This window comes from Hyla sarda, unplaced genomic scaffold, assembly GCF_029499605.1.
Source record: "Hyla sarda isolate aHylSar1 unplaced genomic scaffold, aHylSar1.hap1 scaffold_465, whole genome shotgun sequence".
Taxonomy (NCBI): domain Eukaryota; kingdom Metazoa; phylum Chordata; class Amphibia; order Anura; family Hylidae; genus Hyla; species Hyla sarda.
The window spans coordinates 1-18725 of NW_026610478.1; the positions used below are offsets into that span (position 1 = coordinate 1).

Genomic DNA, 18725 nt, shown 5'->3' on the forward strand with positions numbered 1-18725 from the left:
GGCTGCAGCAGCAGCAAGGCCCACAGGGCTGGCTAGCCAGCAAGCACGTAGCAATGAAAGTAGGAATCTTTCTTTTTAACCCTGTAAGGGGGTGGTGCACTGTACCCGAAGATACTGCCATATCGGGTCAATGCATAGGGCGACGGAAGCAAGCTTCGAAATCGGCCCCCGTTCTCAAAAATCCATTTAATATATGGTCCCCAGATAGGGGACGTATCAGATATTAAACTGATAAGAACAGATACTACACTTGATCTTAGCCAAAAGGCCGAGAAGCGATAACCGTGAAAGGGGCGGGCCCAACAAGGTCCCCTTCATGGGCACTATCACTGCTTGCTGTCAGGGAGGCTGCCAGACAATTTTCCATGCACACTCTGGGCTGGGGGGCAGTCAACCACCAGTACACACAGCAGAACCTAAACCCATACCATTATTGCTAAGCAGCAAGACAGGGGCCCATTGCACTCCCACGGGGCCTTTTTAAATGCAATCCATAACCCGGATTTGCCAGGAACCCTTCTTACTCCTCCTACTTGCATGTGACACTGGGCTTAGGATCTGCATAGGAAACACACACACAAGCACACACCTACCTTTGTTGCCTGCAGATGCCTCCTTGGCTGTCCCCAAACGGTATCAAACCAACACCCACGGGAAGCTGTAAGCATAGAGGACATGCCTGCACCCCATTGGACTTACCTGTGTGGGTTAAATCCGGGTTATTTGACAACCTATGGCGGTGATGGTTCTGCTCAGGCAGAGCAGTGCTGATGCTCCTCATAAAGCTGTCGCTGCTGTGAAGGTTCTAGGTGACATCACAAATCCCTATGGTTACATACACAACAAAGCTGGGTTGTTGTTGTTTACACTCTGCAAGGCCTGTGGAAGTGAGTGACATCATAGCACTGTAGTTCTGAGGGTTCAAGATGGATGCAACAATCTCCTGTTGCTTCTATGAAGGCCGTAATAGACGACATCACCAAACAGCTCCATAGTCACATACACAGCAAAGGAGAGATGTTGTTTACACCTAGTGATGTCAGTGGTATTGAGTGACATCACAGCACAGTGCTAAGGCTCCTGGGCCTGGACACAGCAGCGGCTGCAATATCTCAACGGAGAATACGTTTATATCTATGTGTGTGTGTGCGCATATATATATATATATATATATATATATATATATATATATATATATATATTTCTCCGCCGAAATCACTTTTAAACCCATTTCCACCTTTTTTTCCCTTCTCTTCCTCTTACTTTTTTTTCACGTTTTTTTACGTTTTTCTCCTTTTCGCCTCTTTTCTGGGCGTATTATTCTTCTTTTTCTTCTTTTTTTTCGTCTAATGCATACCCCATCAGTGCAGCAATGCTTATTCAATACCGCCAGCAGATGGAGACACTGGGGGATAATTTTCTAAGGATTTATACTGATTTTTCCTGTCTGAATTTGTCGCACAGAAAGTTGCAGGCCAAATATGTGTGACATTTCTGCGACTTTAGCTTCTAGAGCATTTTTACAACATTATACATAGGTGCTGAATACATAAAAAGCGACTGTTCAGCGACAGACAAGTCGCATCGGCTGAAAGTAGGCCAGAATGTCAGTCCATGTTGGAGCAGGTTTAGATACAGTCTAAAGCATAGATCTCAAAGTCTGTGCACAGAATTTAGCAAGGGCCTCGCACCTTCTGATGCATCAGGTAGGTGCACAATAGCATAGCCTAACCCTCTGTACTTTGGTCTATATTGATGCGGGACATAGACAGCCAGCTGATGACCAATCCATTAGTGCAATGGATGGCTGGAAGCATTTGTCTTTGCCTTTGCAATACCACAGAAGCAATGCATGGTCAATGTACAGCAATGACACACCTGTGTGAACAGCCAGGAGACCCCCCCCCCCCATGTTATGTTACATAGTTACATAGTTAGTACGGTCGAAAAAAGACATATGTCCATCAAGTTCAACCAGGGAATTAAGGGGTAGGGGTGTGGCGCGATATTGGGGAAGGGATGAGATTTTATATTTCTTCATAAGCATTAATCTTATTTTGTCAATTAGGAACATTCAGCACCCACCCGCTATCAAGGCAGCTGCCTATCATGTCATGCCCTACCTGCACAGGTGTGCTGGCTACTCAAATGATCCAATTAAGGAGGCCATTTAGTCAGCAGCAGCAGAAGTCCTGTGCCTGGACGCTCCAACAGGGGCCAGACACAAGCAGAAGCAGAAGCAGCAGAAGCAGCAGCAGCACCACCTTTTGTTTTTTGGCTGCAGCAGCAGCAAGGCCCACAGGGCTGGCTAGCTAGCAAGCAGGTAGCAATGAAAGTAGGAATCTTTCTTTTTAACCCTGTAAGGGGGTGGTGCACTGTACCCGAAGATACTGCCATATCGGGTCAATGCATAGGGCGACGGAAGCAAGCTTCGAAATCGGCCCCCGTTCTCAAAAATCCATTTAATATATGGTCCCCAGATAGGGGACGTATCAGATATTAAACTGATAAGAACAGATACTACACTTGATCTTAGCCAAAAGGCCGAGAAGCGATAACCGTGAAAGGGGCGGGCCCAACAAGGTCCCCTTCATGGGCACTATCACTGCTTGCTGTCAGGGAGGCTGCCAGACAATTTTCCATGCACACTCTGGGCTGGGGGGCAGTCAACCACCAGTACACACAGCAGAACCTAAACCCATACCATTATTGCTAAGCAGCAAGACAGGGGCCCATTGCACTCCCACGGGGCCTTTTTAAATGCAATCCATAACCCGGATTTGCCAGGAACCCTTCTTACTCCTCCTACTTGCATGTGACACTGGGCTTAGGATCTGCATAGGAAACACACACACAAGCACACACCTACCTTTGTTGCCTGCAGATGCCTCCTTGGCTGTCCCCAAACGGTATCAAACCAACACCCACGGGAAGCTGTAAGCATAGAGGACATGCCTGCACCCCATTGGACTTACCTGTGTGGGTTAAATCCGGGTTATTTGACAACCTATGGCGGTGATGGTTCTGCTCAGGCAGAGCAGTGCTGATGCTCCTCATAAAGCTGTCGCTGCTGTGAAGGTTCTAGGTGACATCACAAATCCCTATGGTTACATACACAACAAAGCTGGGTTGTTGTTGTTTACACTCTGCAAGGCCTGTGGAAGTGAGTGACATCATAGCACTGTAGTTCTGAGGGTTCAAGATGGATGCAACAATCTCCTGTTGCTTCTATGAAGGCCGTAATAGACGACATCACCAAACAGCTCCATAGTCACATACACAGCAAAGGAGAGATGTTGTTTACACCTAGTGATGTCAGTGGTATTGAGTGACATCACAGCACAGTGCTAAGGCTCCTGGGCCTGGACACAGCAGCGGCTGCAATATCTCAACGGAGAATACGTTTATATCTATGTGTGTGTGTGCGCATATATATATATATATATATATATATATATATATATATATATATATATATTTCTCCGCCGAAATCACTTTTAAACCCATTTCCACCTTTTTTTCCCTTCTCTTCCTCTTACTTTTTTTTCACGTTTTTTTACGTTTTTCTCCTTTTCGCCTCTTTTCTGGGCGTATTATTCTTCTTTTTCTTCTTTTTTTTCGTCTAATGCATACCCCATCAGTGCAGCAATGCTTATTCAATACCGCCAGCAGATGGAGACACTGGGGGATAATTTTCTAAGGATTTATACTGATTTTTCCTGTCTGAATTTGTCGCACAGAAAGTTGCAGGCCAAATATGTGTGACATTTCTGCGACTTTAGCTTCTAGAGCATTTTTACAACATTATACATAGGTGCTGAATACATAAAAAGCGACTGTTCAGCGACAGACAAGTCGCATCGGCTGAAAGTAGGCCAGAATGTCAGTCCATGTTGGAGCAGGTTTAGATACAGTCTAAAGCATAGATCTCAAAGTCTGTGCACAGAATTTAGCAAGGGCCTCGCACCTTCTGATGCATCAGGTAGGTGCACAATAGCATAGCCTAACCCTCTGTACTTTGGTCTATATTGATGCGGGACATAGACAGCCAGCTGATGACCAATCCATTAGTGCAATGGATGGCTGGAAGCATTTGTCTTTGCCTTTGCAATACCACAGAAGCAATGCATGGTCAATGTACAGCAATGACACACCTGTGTGAACAGCCAGGAGACCCCCCCCCCCATGTTATGTTACATAGTTACATAGTTAGTACGGTCGAAAAAAGACATATGTCCATCAAGTTCAACCAGGGAATTAAGGGGTAGGGGTGTGGCGCGATATTGGGGAAGGGATGAGATTTTATATTTCTTCATAAGCATTAATCTTATTTTGTCAATTAGGAACATTCAGCACCCACCCGCTATCAAGGCAGCTGCCTATCATGTCATGCCCTACCTGCACAGGTGTGCTGGCTACTCAAATGATCCAATTAAGGAGGCCATTTAGTCAGCAGCAGCAGAAGTCCTGTGCCTGGACGCTCCAACAGGGGCCAGACACAAGCAGAAGCAGAAGCAGCAGAAGCAGCAGCAGCACCACCTTTTGTTTTTTGGCTGCAGCAGCAGCAGCAAGGCCCACAGGGCTGGCTAGCTGGCTAGCCAGCAAGCAGGTAGCAATGAAAGTAGGAATCTTTCTTTTTAACCCTGTAAGGGGGTGGTGCACTGTACCCGAAGATACTGCCATATCGGGTCAATGCATAGGGCGACGGAAGCAAGCTTCGAAATCGGCCCCCGTTCTCAAAAATCCATTTAATATATGGTCCCCAGATAGGGGACGTATCAGATATTAAACTGATAAGAACAGATACTACACTTGATCTTAGCCAAAAGGCCGAGAAGCGATAACCGTGAAAGGGGCGGGCCCAACAAGGTCCCCTTCATGGGCACTATCACTGCTTGCTGTCAGGGAGGCTGCCAGACAATTTTCCATGCACACTCTGGGCTGGGGGGCAGTCAACCACCAGTACACACAGCAGAACCTAAACCCATACCATTATTGCTAAGCAGCAAGACAGGGGCCCATTGCACTCCCACGGGGCCTTTTTAAATGCAATCCATAACCCGGATTTGCCAGGAACCCTTCTTACTCCTCCTACTTGCATGTGACACTGGGCTTAGGATCTGCATAGGAAACACACACACAAGCACACACCTACCTTTGTTGCCTGCAGATGCCTCCTTGGCTGTCCCCAAACGGTATCAAACCAACACCCACGGGAAGCTGTAAGCATAGAGGACATGCCTGCACCCCATTGGACTTACCTGTGTGGGTTAAATCCGGGTTATTTGACAACCTATGGCGGTGATGGTTCTGCTCAGGCAGAGCAGTGCTGATGCTCCTCATAAAGCTGTCGCTGCTGTGAAGGTTCTAGGTGACATCACAAATCCCTATGGTTACATACACAACAAAGCTGGGTTGTTGTTGTTTACACTCTGCAAGGCCTGTGGAAGTGAGTGACATCATAGCACTGTAGTTCTGAGGGTTCAAGATGGATGCAACAATCTCCTGTTGCTTCTATGAAGGCCGTAATAGACGACATCACCAAACAGCTCCATAGTCACATACACAGCAAAGGAGAGATGTTGTTTACACCTAGTGATGTCAGTGGTATTGAGTGACATCACAGCACAGTGCTAAGGCTCCTGGGCCTGGACACAGCAGCGGCTGCAATATCTCAACGGAGAATACGTTTATATCTATGTGTGTGTGTGCGCATATATATATATATATATATATATATATATATATATATATATTTCTCCGCCGAAATCACTTTTAAACCCATTTCCACCTTTTTTTCCCTTCTCTTCCTCTTACTTTTTTTTCACGTTTTTTTACGTTTTTCTCCTTTTCGCCTCTTTTCTGGGCGTATTATTCTTCTTTTTCTTCTTTTTTTTCGTCTAATGCATACCCCATCAGTGCAGCAATGCTTATTCAATACCGCCAGCAGATGGAGACACTGGGGGATAATTTTCTAAGGATTTATACTGATTTTTCCTGTCTGAATTTGTCGCACAGAAAGTTGCAGGCCAAATATGTGTGACATTTCTGCGACTTTAGCTTCTAGAGCATTTTTACAACATTATACATAGGTGCTGAATACATAAAAAGCGACTGTTCAGCGACAGACAAGTCGCATCGGCTGAAAGTAGGCCAGAATGTCAGTCCATGTTGGAGCAGGTTTAGATACAGTCTAAAGCATAGATCTCAAAGTCTGTGCACAGAATTTAGCAAGGGCCTCGCACCTTCTGATGCATCAGGTAGGTGCACAATAGCATAGCCTAACCCTCTGTACTTTGGTCTATATTGATGCGGGACATAGACAGCCAGCTGATGACCAATCCATTAGTGCAATGGATGGCTGGAAGCATTTGTCTTTGCCTTTGCAATACCACAGAAGCAATGCATGGTCAATGTACAGCAATGACACACCTGTGTGAACAGCCAGGAGACCCCCCCCCCCATGTTATGTTACATAGTTACATAGTTAGTACGGTCGAAAAAAGACATATGTCCATCAAGTTCAACCAGGGAATTAAGGGGTAGGGGTGTGGCGCGATATTGGGGAAGGGATGAGATTTTATATTTCTTCATAAGCATTAATCTTATTTTGTCAATTAGGAACATTCAGCACCCACCCGCTATCAAGGCAGCTGCCTATCATGTCATGCCCTACCTGCACAGGTGTGCTGGCTACTCAAATGATCCAATTAAGGAGGCCATTTAGTCAGCAGCAGCAGAAGTCCTGTGCCTGGACGCTCCAACAGGGGCCAGACACAAGCAGAAGCAGAAGCAGCAGAAGCAGCAGCAGCACCACCTTTTGTTTTTTGGCTGCAGCAGCAGCAGCAAGGCCCACAGGGCTGGCTAGCTGGCTAGCTGGCTAGCCAGCAAGCAGGTAGCAATGAAAGTAGGAATCTTTCTTTTCAACCCTGTAAGGGGGTGGTGCACTGTACCCGAAGATACTGCCATATCGGGTCAATGCATAGGGCGACGGAAGCAAGCTTCGAAATCGGCCCCCGTTCTCAAAAATCCATTTAATATATGGTCCCCAGATAGGGGACGTATCAGATATTAAACTGATAAGAACAGATACTACACTTGATCTTAGCCAAAAGGCCGAGAAGCGATAACCGTGAAAGGGGCGGGCCCAACAAGGTCCCCTTCATGGGCACTATCACTGCTTGCTGTCAGGGAGGCTGCCAGACAATTTTCCATGCACACTCTGGGCTGGGGGGCAGTCAACCACCAGTACACACAGCAGAACCTAAACCCATACCATTATTGCTAAGCAGCAAGACAGGGGCCCATTGCACTCCCACGGGGCCTTTTTAAATGCAATCCATAACCCGGATTTGCCAGGAACCCTTCTTACTCCTCCTACTTGCATGTGACACTGGGCTTAGGATCTGCATAGGAAACACACACACAAGCACACACCTACCTTTGTTGCCTGCAGATGCCTCCTTGGCTGTCCCCAAACGGTATCAAACCAACACCCACGGGAAGCTGTAAGCATAGAGGACATGCCTGCACCCCATTGGACTTACCTGTGTGGGTTAAATCCGGGTTATTTGACAACCTATGGCGGTGATGGTTCTGCTCAGGCAGAGCAGTGCTGATGCTCCTCATAAAGCTGTCGCTGCTGTGAAGGTTCTAGGTGACATCACAAATCCCTATGGTTACATACACAACAAAGCTGGGTTGTTGTTGTTTACACTCTGCAAGGCCTGTGGAAGTGAGTGACATCATAGCACTGTAGTTCTGAGGGTTCAAGATGGATGCAACAATCTCCTGTTGCTTCTATGAAGGCCGTAATAGACGACATCACCAAACAGCTCCATAGTCACATACACAGCAAAGGAGAGATGTTGTTTACACCTAGTGATGTCAGTGGTATTGAGTGACATCACAGCACAGTGCTAAGGCTCCTGGGCCTGGACACAGCAGCGGCTGCAATATCTCAACGGAGAATACGTTTATATCTATGTGTGTGTGTGCGCATATATATATATATATATATATATATATATATATATATATATATTTCTCCGCCGAAATCACTTTTAAACCCATTTCCACCTTTTTTTCCCTTCTCTTCCTCTTACTTTTTTTTCACGTTTTTTTACGTTTTTCTCCTTTTCGCCTCTTTTCTGGGCGTATTATTCTTCTTTTTCTTCTTTTTTTTCGTCTAATGCATACCCCATCAGTGCAGCAATGCTTATTCAATACCGCCAGCAGATGGAGACACTGGGGGATAATTTTCTAAGGATTTATACTGATTTTTCCTGTCTGAATTTGTCGCACAGAAAGTTGCAGGCCAAATATGTGTGACATTTCTGCGACTTTAGCTTCTAGAGCATTTTTACAACATTATACATAGGTGCTGAATACATAAAAAGCGACTGTTCAGCGACAGACAAGTCGCATCGGCTGAAAGTAGGCCAGAATGTCAGTCCATGTTGGAGCAGGTTTAGATACAGTCTAAAGCATAGATCTCAAAGTCTGTGCACAGAATTTAGCAAGGGCCTCGCACCTTCTGATGCATCAGGTAGGTGCACAATAGCATAGCCTAACCCTCTGTACTTTGGTCTATATTGATGCGGGACATAGACAGCCAGCTGATGACCAATCCATTAGTGCAATGGATGGCTGGAAGCATTTGTCTTTGCCTTTGCAATACCACAGAAGCAATGCATGGTCAATGTACAGCAATGACACACCTGTGTGAACAGCCAGGAGACCCCCCCCCCCATGTTATGTTACATAGTTACATAGTTAGTACGGTCGAAAAAAGACATATGTCCATCAAGTTCAACCAGGGAATTAAGGGGTAGGGGTGTGGCGCGATATTGGGGAAGGGATGAGATTTTATATTTCTTCATAAGCATTAATCTTATTTTGTCAATTAGGAACATTCAGCACCCACCCGCTATCAAGGCAGCTGCCTATCATGTCATGCCCTACCTGCACAGGTGTGCTGGCTACTCAAATGATCCAATTAAGGAGGCCATTTAGTCAGCAGCAGCAGAAGTCCTGTGCCTGGACGCTCCAACAGGGGCCAGACACAAGCAGAAGCAGAAGCAGCAGAAGCAGCAGCAGCACCACCTTTTGTTTTTTGGCTGCAGCAGCAGCAAGGCCCACAGGGCTGGCTAGCTGGCTAGCCAGCAAGCAGGTAGCAATGAAAGTAGGAATCTTTCTTTTTAACCCTGTAAGGGGGGTGGTGCACTGTACCCGAAGATACTGCCATATCGGGTCAATGCATAGGGCGACGGAAGCAAGCTTCGAAATCGGCCCCCGTTCTCAAAAATCCATTTAATATATGGTCCCCAGATAGGGGACGTATCAGATATTAAACTGATAAGAACAGATACTACACTTGATCTTAGCCAAAAGGCCGAGAAGCGATAACCGTGAAAGGGGCGGGCCCAACAAGGTCCCCTTCATGGGCACTATCACTGCTTGCTGTCAGGGAGGCTGCCAGACAATTTTCCATGCACACTCTGGGCTGGGGGGCAGTCAACCACCAGTACACACAGCAGAACCTAAACCCATACCATTATTGCTAAGCAGCAAGACAGGGGCCCATTGCACTCCCACGGGGCCTTTTTAAATGCAATCCATAACCCGGATTTGCCAGGAACCCTTCTTACTCCTCCTACTTGCATGTGACACTGGGCTTAGGATCTGCATAGGAAACACACACACAAGCACACACCTACCTTTGTTGCCTGCAGATGCCTCCTTGGCTGTCCCCAAACGGTATCAAACCAACACCCACGGGAAGCTGTAAGCATAGAGGACATGCCTGCACCCCATTGGACTTACCTGTGTGGGTTAAATCCGGGTTATTTGACAACCTATGGCGGTGATGGTTCTGCTCAGGCAGAGCAGTGCTGATGCTCCTCATAAAGCTGTCGCTGCTGTGAAGGTTCTAGGTGACATCACAAATCCCTATGGTTACATACACAACAAAGCTGGGTTGTTGTTGTTTACACTCTGCAAGGCCTGTGGAAGTGAGTGACATCATAGCACTGTAGTTCTGAGGGTTCAAGATGGATGCAACAATCTCCTGTTGCTTCTATGAAGGCCGTAATAGACGACATCACCAAACAGCTCCATAGTCACATACACAGCAAAGGAGAGATGTTGTTTACACCTAGTGATGTCAGTGGTATTGAGTGACATCACAGCACAGTGCTAAGGCTCCTGGGCCTGGACACAGCAGCGGCTGCAATATCTCAACGGAGAATACGTTTATATCTATGTGTGTGTGTGCGCATATATATATATATATATATATATATATATATATATATATATATTTCTCCGCCGAAATCACTTTTAAACCCATTTCCACCTTTTTTCCCTTCTCTTCCTCTTACTTTTTTTTCACGTTTTTTTACGTTTTTCTCCTTTTCGCCTCTTTTCTGGGCGTATTATTCTTCTTTTTCTTCTTTTTTTTCGTCTAATGCATACCCCATCAGTGCAGCAATGCTTATTCAATACCGCCAGCAGATGGAGACACTGGGGGATAATTTTCTAAGGATTTATACTGATTTTTCCTGTCTGAATTTGTCGCACAGAAAGTTGCAGGCCAAATATGTGTGACATTTCTGCGACTTTAGCTTCTAGAGCATTTTTACAACATTATACATAGGTGCTGAATACATAAAAAGCGACTGTTCAGCGACAGACAAGTCGCATCGGCTGAAAGTAGGCCAGAATGTCAGTCCATGTTGGAGCAGGTTTAGATACAGTCTAAAGCATAGATCTCAAAGTCTGTGCACAGAATTTAGCAAGGGCCTCGCACCTTCTGATGCATCAGGTAGGTGCACAATAGCATAGCCTAACCCTCTGTACTTTGGTCTATATTGATGCGGGACATAGACAGCCAGCTGATGACCAATCCATTAGTGCAATGGATGGCTGGAAGCATTTGTCTTTGCCTTTGCAATACCACAGAAGCAATGCATGGTCAATGTACAGCAATGACACACCTGTGTGAACAGCCAGGAGACCCCCCCCCCCCCCCATGTTATGTTACATAGTTACATAGTTAGTACGGTCGAAAAAGACATATGTCCATCAAGTTCAACCAGGGAATTAAGGGGTAGGGGTGTGTGGCGCGATATTGGGGAAGGGATGAGATTTTATATTTCTTCATAAGCATTAATCTTATTTTGTCAATTAGGAACATTCAGCACCCACCCGCTATCAAGGCAGCTGCCTATCATGTCATGCCCTACCTGCACAGGTGTGCTGGCTACTCAAATGATCCAATTAAGGAGGCCATTTAGTCAGCAGCAGCAGAAGTCCTGTGCCTGGACGCTCCAACAGGGGCCAGACACAAGCAGAAGCAGAAGCAGCAGAAGCAGCAGCAGCACCACCTTTTGTTTTTTGGCTGCAGCAGCAGCAAGGCCCACAGGGCTGGCTAGCTGGCTAGCCAGCAAGCAGGTAGCAATGAAAGTAGGAATCTTTCTTTTTAACCCTGTAAGGGGGTGGTGCACTGTACCCGAAGATACTGCCATATCGGGTCAATGCATAGGGCGACGGAAGCAAGCTTCGAAATCGGCCCCCGTTCTCAAAAATCCATTTAATATATGGTCCCCAGATAGGGGACGTATCAGATATTAAACTGATAAGAACAGATACTACACTTGATCTTAGCCAAAAGGCCGAGAAGCGATAACCGTGAAAGGGGCGGGCCCAACAAGGTCCCCTTCATGGGCACTATCACTGCTTGCTGTCAGGGAGGCTGCCAGACAATTTTCCATGCACACTCTGGGCTGGGGGGCAGTCAACCACCAGTACACACAGCAGAACCTAAACCCATACCATTATTGCTAAGCAGCAAGACAGGGGCCCATTGCACTCCCACGGGGCCTTTTTAAATGCAATCCATAACCCGGATTTGCCAGGAACCCTTCTTACTCCTCCTACTTGCATGTGACACTGGGCTTAGGATCTGCATAGGAAACACACACACAAGCACACACCTACCTTTGTTGCCTGCAGATGCCTCCTTGGCTGTCCCCAAACGGTATCAAACCAACACCCACGGGAAGCTGTAAGCATAGAGGACATGCCTGCACCCCATTGGACTTACCTGTGTGGGTTAAATCCGGGTTATTTGACAACCTATGGCGGTGATGGTTCTGCTCAGGCAGAGCAGTGCTGATGCTCCTCATAAAGCTGTCGCTGCTGTGAAGGTTCTAGGTGACATCACAAATCCCTATGGTTACATACACAACAAAGCTGGGTTGTTGTTGTTTACACTCTGCAAGGCCTGTGGAAGTGAGTGACATCATAGCACTGTAGTTCTGAGGGTTCAAGATGGATGCAACAATCTCCTGTTGCTTCTATGAAGGCCATAATAGACGACATCACCAAACAGCTCCATAGTCACATACACAGCAAAGGAGAGATGTTGTTTACACCTAGTGATGTCAGTGGTATTGAGTGACATCACAGCACAGTGCTAAGGCTCCTGGGCCTGGACACAGCAGCGGCTGCAATATCTCAACGGAGAATACGTTTATATATATGTGTGTGTGTGCGCGTATATATATATATATATATATATATATATATATATATATATATTTCTCCGCCGAAATCACTTTTAAACCCATTTCCACCTTTTTTTTCCCTTCTCTTCCTCTTACTTTTTTTTCACGTTTTTTTACGTTTTTCTCCTTTTCGCCTCTTTTCTGGGCGTATTATTCTTCTTTTTCTTCTTTTTTTTCGTCTAATGCATACCCCATCAGTGCAGCAATGCTTATTCAATACCGCCAGCAGATGGAGACACTGGGGGATAATTTTCTAAGGATTTATACTGATTTTTCCTGTCTGAATTTGTCGCACAGAAAGTTGCAGGCCAAATATGTGTGACATTTCTGCGACTTTAGCTTCTAGAGCATTTTTACAACATTATACATAGGTGCTGAATACATAAAAAGCGACTGTTCAGCGACAGACAAGTCGCATCGGCTGAAAGTAGGCCAGAATGTCAGTCCATGTTGGAGCAGGTTTAGATACAGTCTAAAGCATAGATCTCAAAGTCTGTGCACAGAATTTAGCAAGGGCCTCGCACCTTCTGATGCATCAGGTAGGTGCACAATAGCATAGCCTAACCCTCTGTACTTTGGTCTATATTGATGCGGGACATAGACAGCCAGCTGATGACCAATCCATTAGTGCAATGGATGGCTGGAAGCATTTGTCTTTGCCTTTGCAATACCACAGAAGCAATGCATGGTCAATGTACAGCAATGACACACCTGTGTGAACAGCCAGGAGACCCCCCCCCCCCCATGTTATGTTACATAGTTACATAGTTAGTACGGTCGAAAAAAGACATATGTCCATCAAGTTCAACCAGGGAATTAAGGGGTAGGGGTGTGGCGCGATATTGGGGAAGGGATGAGATTTTATATTTCTTCATAAGCATTAATCTTATTTTGTCAATTAGGAACATTCAGCACCCACCCGCTATCAAGGCAGCTGCCTATCATGTCATGCCCTACCTGCACAGGTGTGCTGGCTACTCAAATGATCCAATTAAGGAGGCCATTTAGTCAGCAGCAGCAGAAGTCCTGTGCCTGGACGCTCCAACAGGGGCCAGACACAAGCAGAAGCAGAAGCAGCAGAAGCAGCAGCAGCACCACCTTTTGTTTTTTGGCTGCAGCAGCAGCAAGGCCCACAGGGCTGGCTAGCTGGCTAGCCAGCAAGCAGGTAGCAATGAAAGTAGGAATCTTTCTTTTTAACCCTGTAAGGGGGGTGGTGCACTGTACCCGAAGATACTGCCATATCGGGTCAATGCATAGGGCGACGGAAGCAAGCTTCGAAATCGGCCCCCGTTCTCAAAAATCCATTTAATATATGGTCCCCAGATAGGGGACGTATCAGATATTAAACTGATAAGAACAGATACTACACTTGATCTTAGCCAAAAGGCCGAGAAGCGATAACCGTGAAAGGGGCGGGCCCAACAAGGTCCCCTTCATGGGCACTATCACTGCTTGCTGTCAGGGAGGCTGCCAGACAATTTTCCATGCACACTCTGGGCTGGGGGGCAGTCAACCACCAGTACACACAGCAGAACCTAAACCCATACCATTATTGCTAAGCAGCAAGACAGGGGCCCATTGCACTCCCACGGGGCCTTTTTAAATGCAATCCATAACCCGGATTTGCCAGGAACCCTTCTTACTCCTCCTACTTGCATGTGACACTGGGCTTAGGATCTGCATAGGAAACACACACACAAGCACACACCTACCTTTGTTGCCTGCAGATGCCTCCTTGGCTGTCCCCAAACGGTATCAAACCAACACCCACGGGAAGCTGTAAGCATAGAGGACATGCCTGCACCCCATTGGACTTACCTGTGTGGGTTAAATCCGGGTTATTTGACAACCTATGGCGGTGATGGTTCTGCTCAGGCAGAGCAGTGCTGATGCTCCTCATAAAGCTGTCGCTGCTGTGAAGGTTCTAGGTGACATCACAAATCCCTATGGTTACATACACAACAAAGCTGGGTTGTTGTTGTTTACACTCTGCAAGGCCTGTGGAAGTGAGTGACATCATAGCACTGTAGTTCTGAGGGTTCAAGATGGATGCAACAATCTCCTGTTGCTTCTATGAAGGCCGTAATAGACGACATCACCAAACAGCTCCATAGTCACATACACAGCAAAGGAGAGATGTTGTTTACACCTAGTGATGTCAGTGGTATTGAGTGACATCACAGCACAGTGCTAAGGCTCCTGGGCCTGGACACAGCAGCGGCTGCAATATCTCAACGGAGAATACGTTTATATCTATGTGTGTGTGTGCGCATATATATATATATATATATATATATATATATATATATATATATTTCTCCGCCGAAATCACTTTTAAACCCATTTCCACCTTTTTTCCCTTCTCTTCCTCTTACTTTTTTTTCACGTTTTTTTACGTTTTTCTCCTTTTCGCCTCTTTTCTGGGCGTATTATTCTTCTTTTTCTTCTTTTTTTTCGTCTAATGCATACCCCATCAGTGCAGCAATGCTTATTCAATACCGCCAGCAGATGGAGACACTGGGGGATAATTTTCTAAGGATTTATACTGATTTTTCCTGTCTGAATTTGTCGCACAGAAAGTTGCAGGCCAAATATGTGTGACATTTCTGCGACTTTAGCTTCTAGAGCATTTTTACAACATTATACATAGGTGCTGAATACATAAAAAGCGACTGTTCAGCGACAGACAAGTCGCATCGGCTGAAAGTAGGCCAGAATGTCAGTCCATGTTGGAGCAGGTTTAGATACAGTCTAAAGCATAGATCTCAAAGTCTGTGCACAGAATTTAGCAAGGGCCTCGCACCTTCTGATGCATCAGGTAGGTGCACAATAGCATAGCCTAACCCTCTGTACTTTGGTCTATATTGATGCGGGACATAGACAGCCAGCTGATGACCAATCCATTAGTGCAATGGATGGCTGGAAGCATTTGTCTTTGCCTTTGCAATACCACAGAAGCAATGCATGGTCAATGTACAGCAATGACACACCTGTGTGAACAGCCAGGAGACCCCCCCCCCCCCCATGTTATGTTACATAGTTACATAGTTAGTACGGTCGAAAAAAGACATATGTCCATCAAGTTCAACCAGGGAATTAAGGGGTAGGGGTGTGGCGCGATATTGGGGAAGGGATGAGATTTTATATTTCTTCATAAGCATTAATCTTATTTTGTCAATTAGGAACATTCAGCACCCACCCGCTATCAAGGCAGCTGCCTATCATGTCATGCCCTACCTGCACAGGTGTGCTGGCTACTCAAATGATCCAATTAAGGAGGCCATTTAGTCAGCAGCAGCAGAAGTCCTGTGCCTGGACGCTCCAACAGGGGCCAGACACAAGCAGAAGCAGAAGCAGCAGAAGCAGCAGCAGCACCACCTTTTGTTTTTTGGCTGCAGCAGCAGCAAGGCCCACAGGGCTGGCTAGCTGGCTAGCCAGCAAGCAGGTAGCAATGAAAGTAGGAATCTTTCTTTTTAACCCTGTAAGGGGGTGGTGCACTGTACCCGAAGATACTGCCATATCGGGTCAATGCATAGGGCGACGGAAGCAAGCTTCGAAATCGGCCCCCGTTCTCAAAAATCCATTTAATATATGGTCCCCAGATAGGGGACGTATCAGATATTAAACTGATAAGAACAGATACTACACTTGATCTTAGCCAAAAGGCCGAGAAGCGATAACCGTGAAAGGGGCGGGCCCAACAAGGTCCCCTTCATGGGCACTATCACTGCTTGCTGTCAGGGAGGCTGCCAGACAATTTTCCATGCACACTCTGGGCTGGGGGGCAGTCAACACACAGCAGAACCTAAACCCATACCATTATTGCTAAGCAGCAAGACAGGGGCCCATTGCACTCCCACGGGGCCTTTTTAAATGCAATCCATAACCCGGATTTGCCAGGAACCCTTCTTACTCCTCCTACTTGCATGTGACACTGGGCTTAGGATCTGCATAGGAAACACACACACAAGCACACACCTACCTTTGTTGCCTGCAGATGCCTCCTTGGCTGTCCCCAAACGGTATCAAACCAACACCCACGGGAAGCTGTAAGCATAGAGGACATGCCTGCACCCCATTGGACTTACCTGTGTGGGTTAAATCCGGGTTATTTGACAACCTATGGCGGTGATGGTTCTGCTCAGGCAGAGCAGTGCTGATGCTCCTCATAAAGCTGTCGCTGCTGTGAAGGTTCTAGGTGACATCACAAATCCCTATGGTTACATACACAACAAAGCTGGGTTGTTGTTGTTTACACTCTGCAAGGCCTGTGGAAGTGAGTGACATCATAGCACTGTAGTTCTGAGGGTTCAAGATGGATGCAACAATCTCCTGTTGCTTCTATGAAGGCCGTAATAGACGACATCACCAAACAGCTCCATAGTCACATACACAGCAAAGGAGAGATGTTGTTTACACCTAGTGATGTCAGTGGTATTGAGTGACATCACAGCACAGTGCTAAGGCTCCTGGGCCTGGACACAGCAGCGGCTGCAATATCTCAACGGAGAATACGTTTATATCTATGTGTGTGTGTGCGCATATATATATATATATATATATATATATATATATATATATATATATATATTTCTCCGCCGAAATCACTTTTAAACCCATTTCCACCTTTTTTTCCCTTCTCTTCCTCTTACTTTTTTTTCACGTTTTTTTACGTTTTTCTCCTTTTCGCCTCTTTTCTGGGCGTATTATTCTTCTTTTTCTTCTTTTTTTTCGTCTAATGCATACCCCATCAGTGCAGCAATGCTTATTCAATACCGCCAGCAGATGGAGACACTGGGGGATAATTTTCTAAGGATTTATACTGATTTTTCCTGTCTGAATTTGTCGCACAGAAAGTTGCAGGCCAAATATGTGTGACATTTCTGCGACTTTAGCTTCTAGAGCATTTTTACAACATTATACATAGGTGCTGAATACATAAAAAGCGACTGTTCAGCGACAGACAAGTCGCATCGGCTGAAAGTAGGCCAGAATGTCAGTCCATGTTGGAGCAGGTTTAGATACAGTCTAAAGCATAGATCTCAAAGTCTGTGCACAGAATTTAGCAAGGGCCTCGCACCTTCTGATGCATCAGGTAGGTGCACAATAGCATAGCCTAACCCTCTGTACTTTGGTCTATATTGATGCGGGACATAGACAGCCAGCTGATGACCAATCCATTAGTGCAATGGATGGCTGGAAGCATTTGTCTTTGCCTTTGCAATACCACAGAAGCAATGCATGGTCAATGTACAGCAATGACACACCTGTGTGAACAGCCAGGAGACCCCCCCCCCCCCCCATGTTATGTTACATAGTTACATAGTTAGTACGGTCGAAAAAAGACATATGTCCATCAAGTTCAACCAGGGAATTAAGGGGTAGGGGTGTGGCGCGATATTGGGGAAGGGATGAGATTTTATATTTCTTCATAAGCATTAATCTTATTTTGTCAATTAGGAACATTCAGCACCCACCCGCTATCAAGGCAGCTGCCTATCATGTCATGCCCTACCTGCACAGGTGTGCTGGCTACTCAAATGATCCAATTAAGGAGGCCATTTAGTCAGCAGCAGCAGAAGTCCTGTGCCTGGACGCTCCAACAGGGGCCAGACACAAGCAGAAGCAGAAGCAGCAGAAGCAGCAGCAGCACCACCTTTTGTTTTTTGGCTGCAGCAGCAGCAAGGCCCACAGGGCTGGCTAGCTGGCTAGCCAGCAAGCAGGTAGCAATGAAAGTAGGAATCTTTCTTTTTAACCCTGTAAGGGGGTGGTGCACTGTACCCGAAGATACTGCCATATCGGGTCAATGCATAGGGCGACGGAAGCAAGCTTCGAAATCGGCCCCCGTTCTCAAAAATCCATTTAATATATGGTCCCCAGATAGGGGACGTATCAGATATTAAACTGATAAGAACAGATACTACACTTGATCTTAGCCAAAAGGCCGAGAAGCGATAACCGTGAAAGGGGCGGGCCCAACAAGGTCCCCTTCATGGGCACTATCACTGCTTGCTGTCAGGGAGGCTGCCAGACAATTTTCCATGCACACTCTGGGCTGGGGGGCAGTCAACCACCAGTACACACAGCAGAACCTAAACCCATACCATTATTGCTAAGCAGCAAGACAGGGGCCCATTGCACTCCCACGGGGCCTTT

At 46.2% G+C, this 18725-nt stretch overlaps 9 non-coding genes across 9 annotated transcripts; all 9 read right to left on the reverse strand.

Moving 5' to 3' along the window:
- Nucleotides 1–89: 89 nt before the first annotated feature.
- LOC130336011 (U2 spliceosomal RNA) lies at nt 90–280 on the reverse strand. Its single transcript, XR_008877514.1, has one exon. It is a non-coding gene; the product is annotated as a U2 spliceosomal RNA (small nuclear RNA).
- A 2085-nt stretch (nt 281–2365) lies between these two features.
- On the reverse strand, nt 2366–2556 carry LOC130336023 (U2 spliceosomal RNA). The gene has a single exon (XR_008877525.1). It is a non-coding gene; the product is annotated as a U2 spliceosomal RNA (small nuclear RNA).
- Nucleotides 2557–4651: 2095 nt separating this feature from the next.
- Nucleotides 4652–4842, reverse strand: LOC130336035 (U2 spliceosomal RNA). Its single transcript, XR_008877536.1, has one exon. It is a non-coding gene; the product is annotated as a U2 spliceosomal RNA (small nuclear RNA).
- Nucleotides 4843–6937: 2095 nt separating this feature from the next.
- Nucleotides 6938–7128, reverse strand: LOC130336047 (U2 spliceosomal RNA). Its single transcript, XR_008877547.1, has one exon. It is a non-coding gene; the product is annotated as a U2 spliceosomal RNA (small nuclear RNA).
- Nucleotides 7129–9215: 2087 nt separating this feature from the next.
- LOC130335945 (U2 spliceosomal RNA) lies at nt 9216–9406 on the reverse strand. The gene has a single exon (XR_008877460.1). It is a non-coding gene; the product is annotated as a U2 spliceosomal RNA (small nuclear RNA).
- Nucleotides 9407–11496: 2090 nt separating this feature from the next.
- On the reverse strand, nt 11497–11687 carry LOC130335957 (U2 spliceosomal RNA). The gene has a single exon (XR_008877471.1). It is a non-coding gene; the product is annotated as a U2 spliceosomal RNA (small nuclear RNA).
- A 2090-nt stretch (nt 11688–13777) lies between these two features.
- LOC130335969 (U2 spliceosomal RNA) lies at nt 13778–13968 on the reverse strand. The gene has a single exon (XR_008877482.1). It is a non-coding gene; the product is annotated as a U2 spliceosomal RNA (small nuclear RNA).
- Nucleotides 13969–16056: 2088 nt separating this feature from the next.
- On the reverse strand, nt 16057–16247 carry LOC130335981 (U2 spliceosomal RNA). The gene has a single exon (XR_008877493.1). It is a non-coding gene; the product is annotated as a U2 spliceosomal RNA (small nuclear RNA).
- Nucleotides 16248–18334: 2087 nt separating this feature from the next.
- On the reverse strand, nt 18335–18525 carry LOC130335994 (U2 spliceosomal RNA). The gene has a single exon (XR_008877503.1). It is a non-coding gene; the product is annotated as a U2 spliceosomal RNA (small nuclear RNA).
- Nucleotides 18526–18725: the final 200 nt, after the last annotated feature.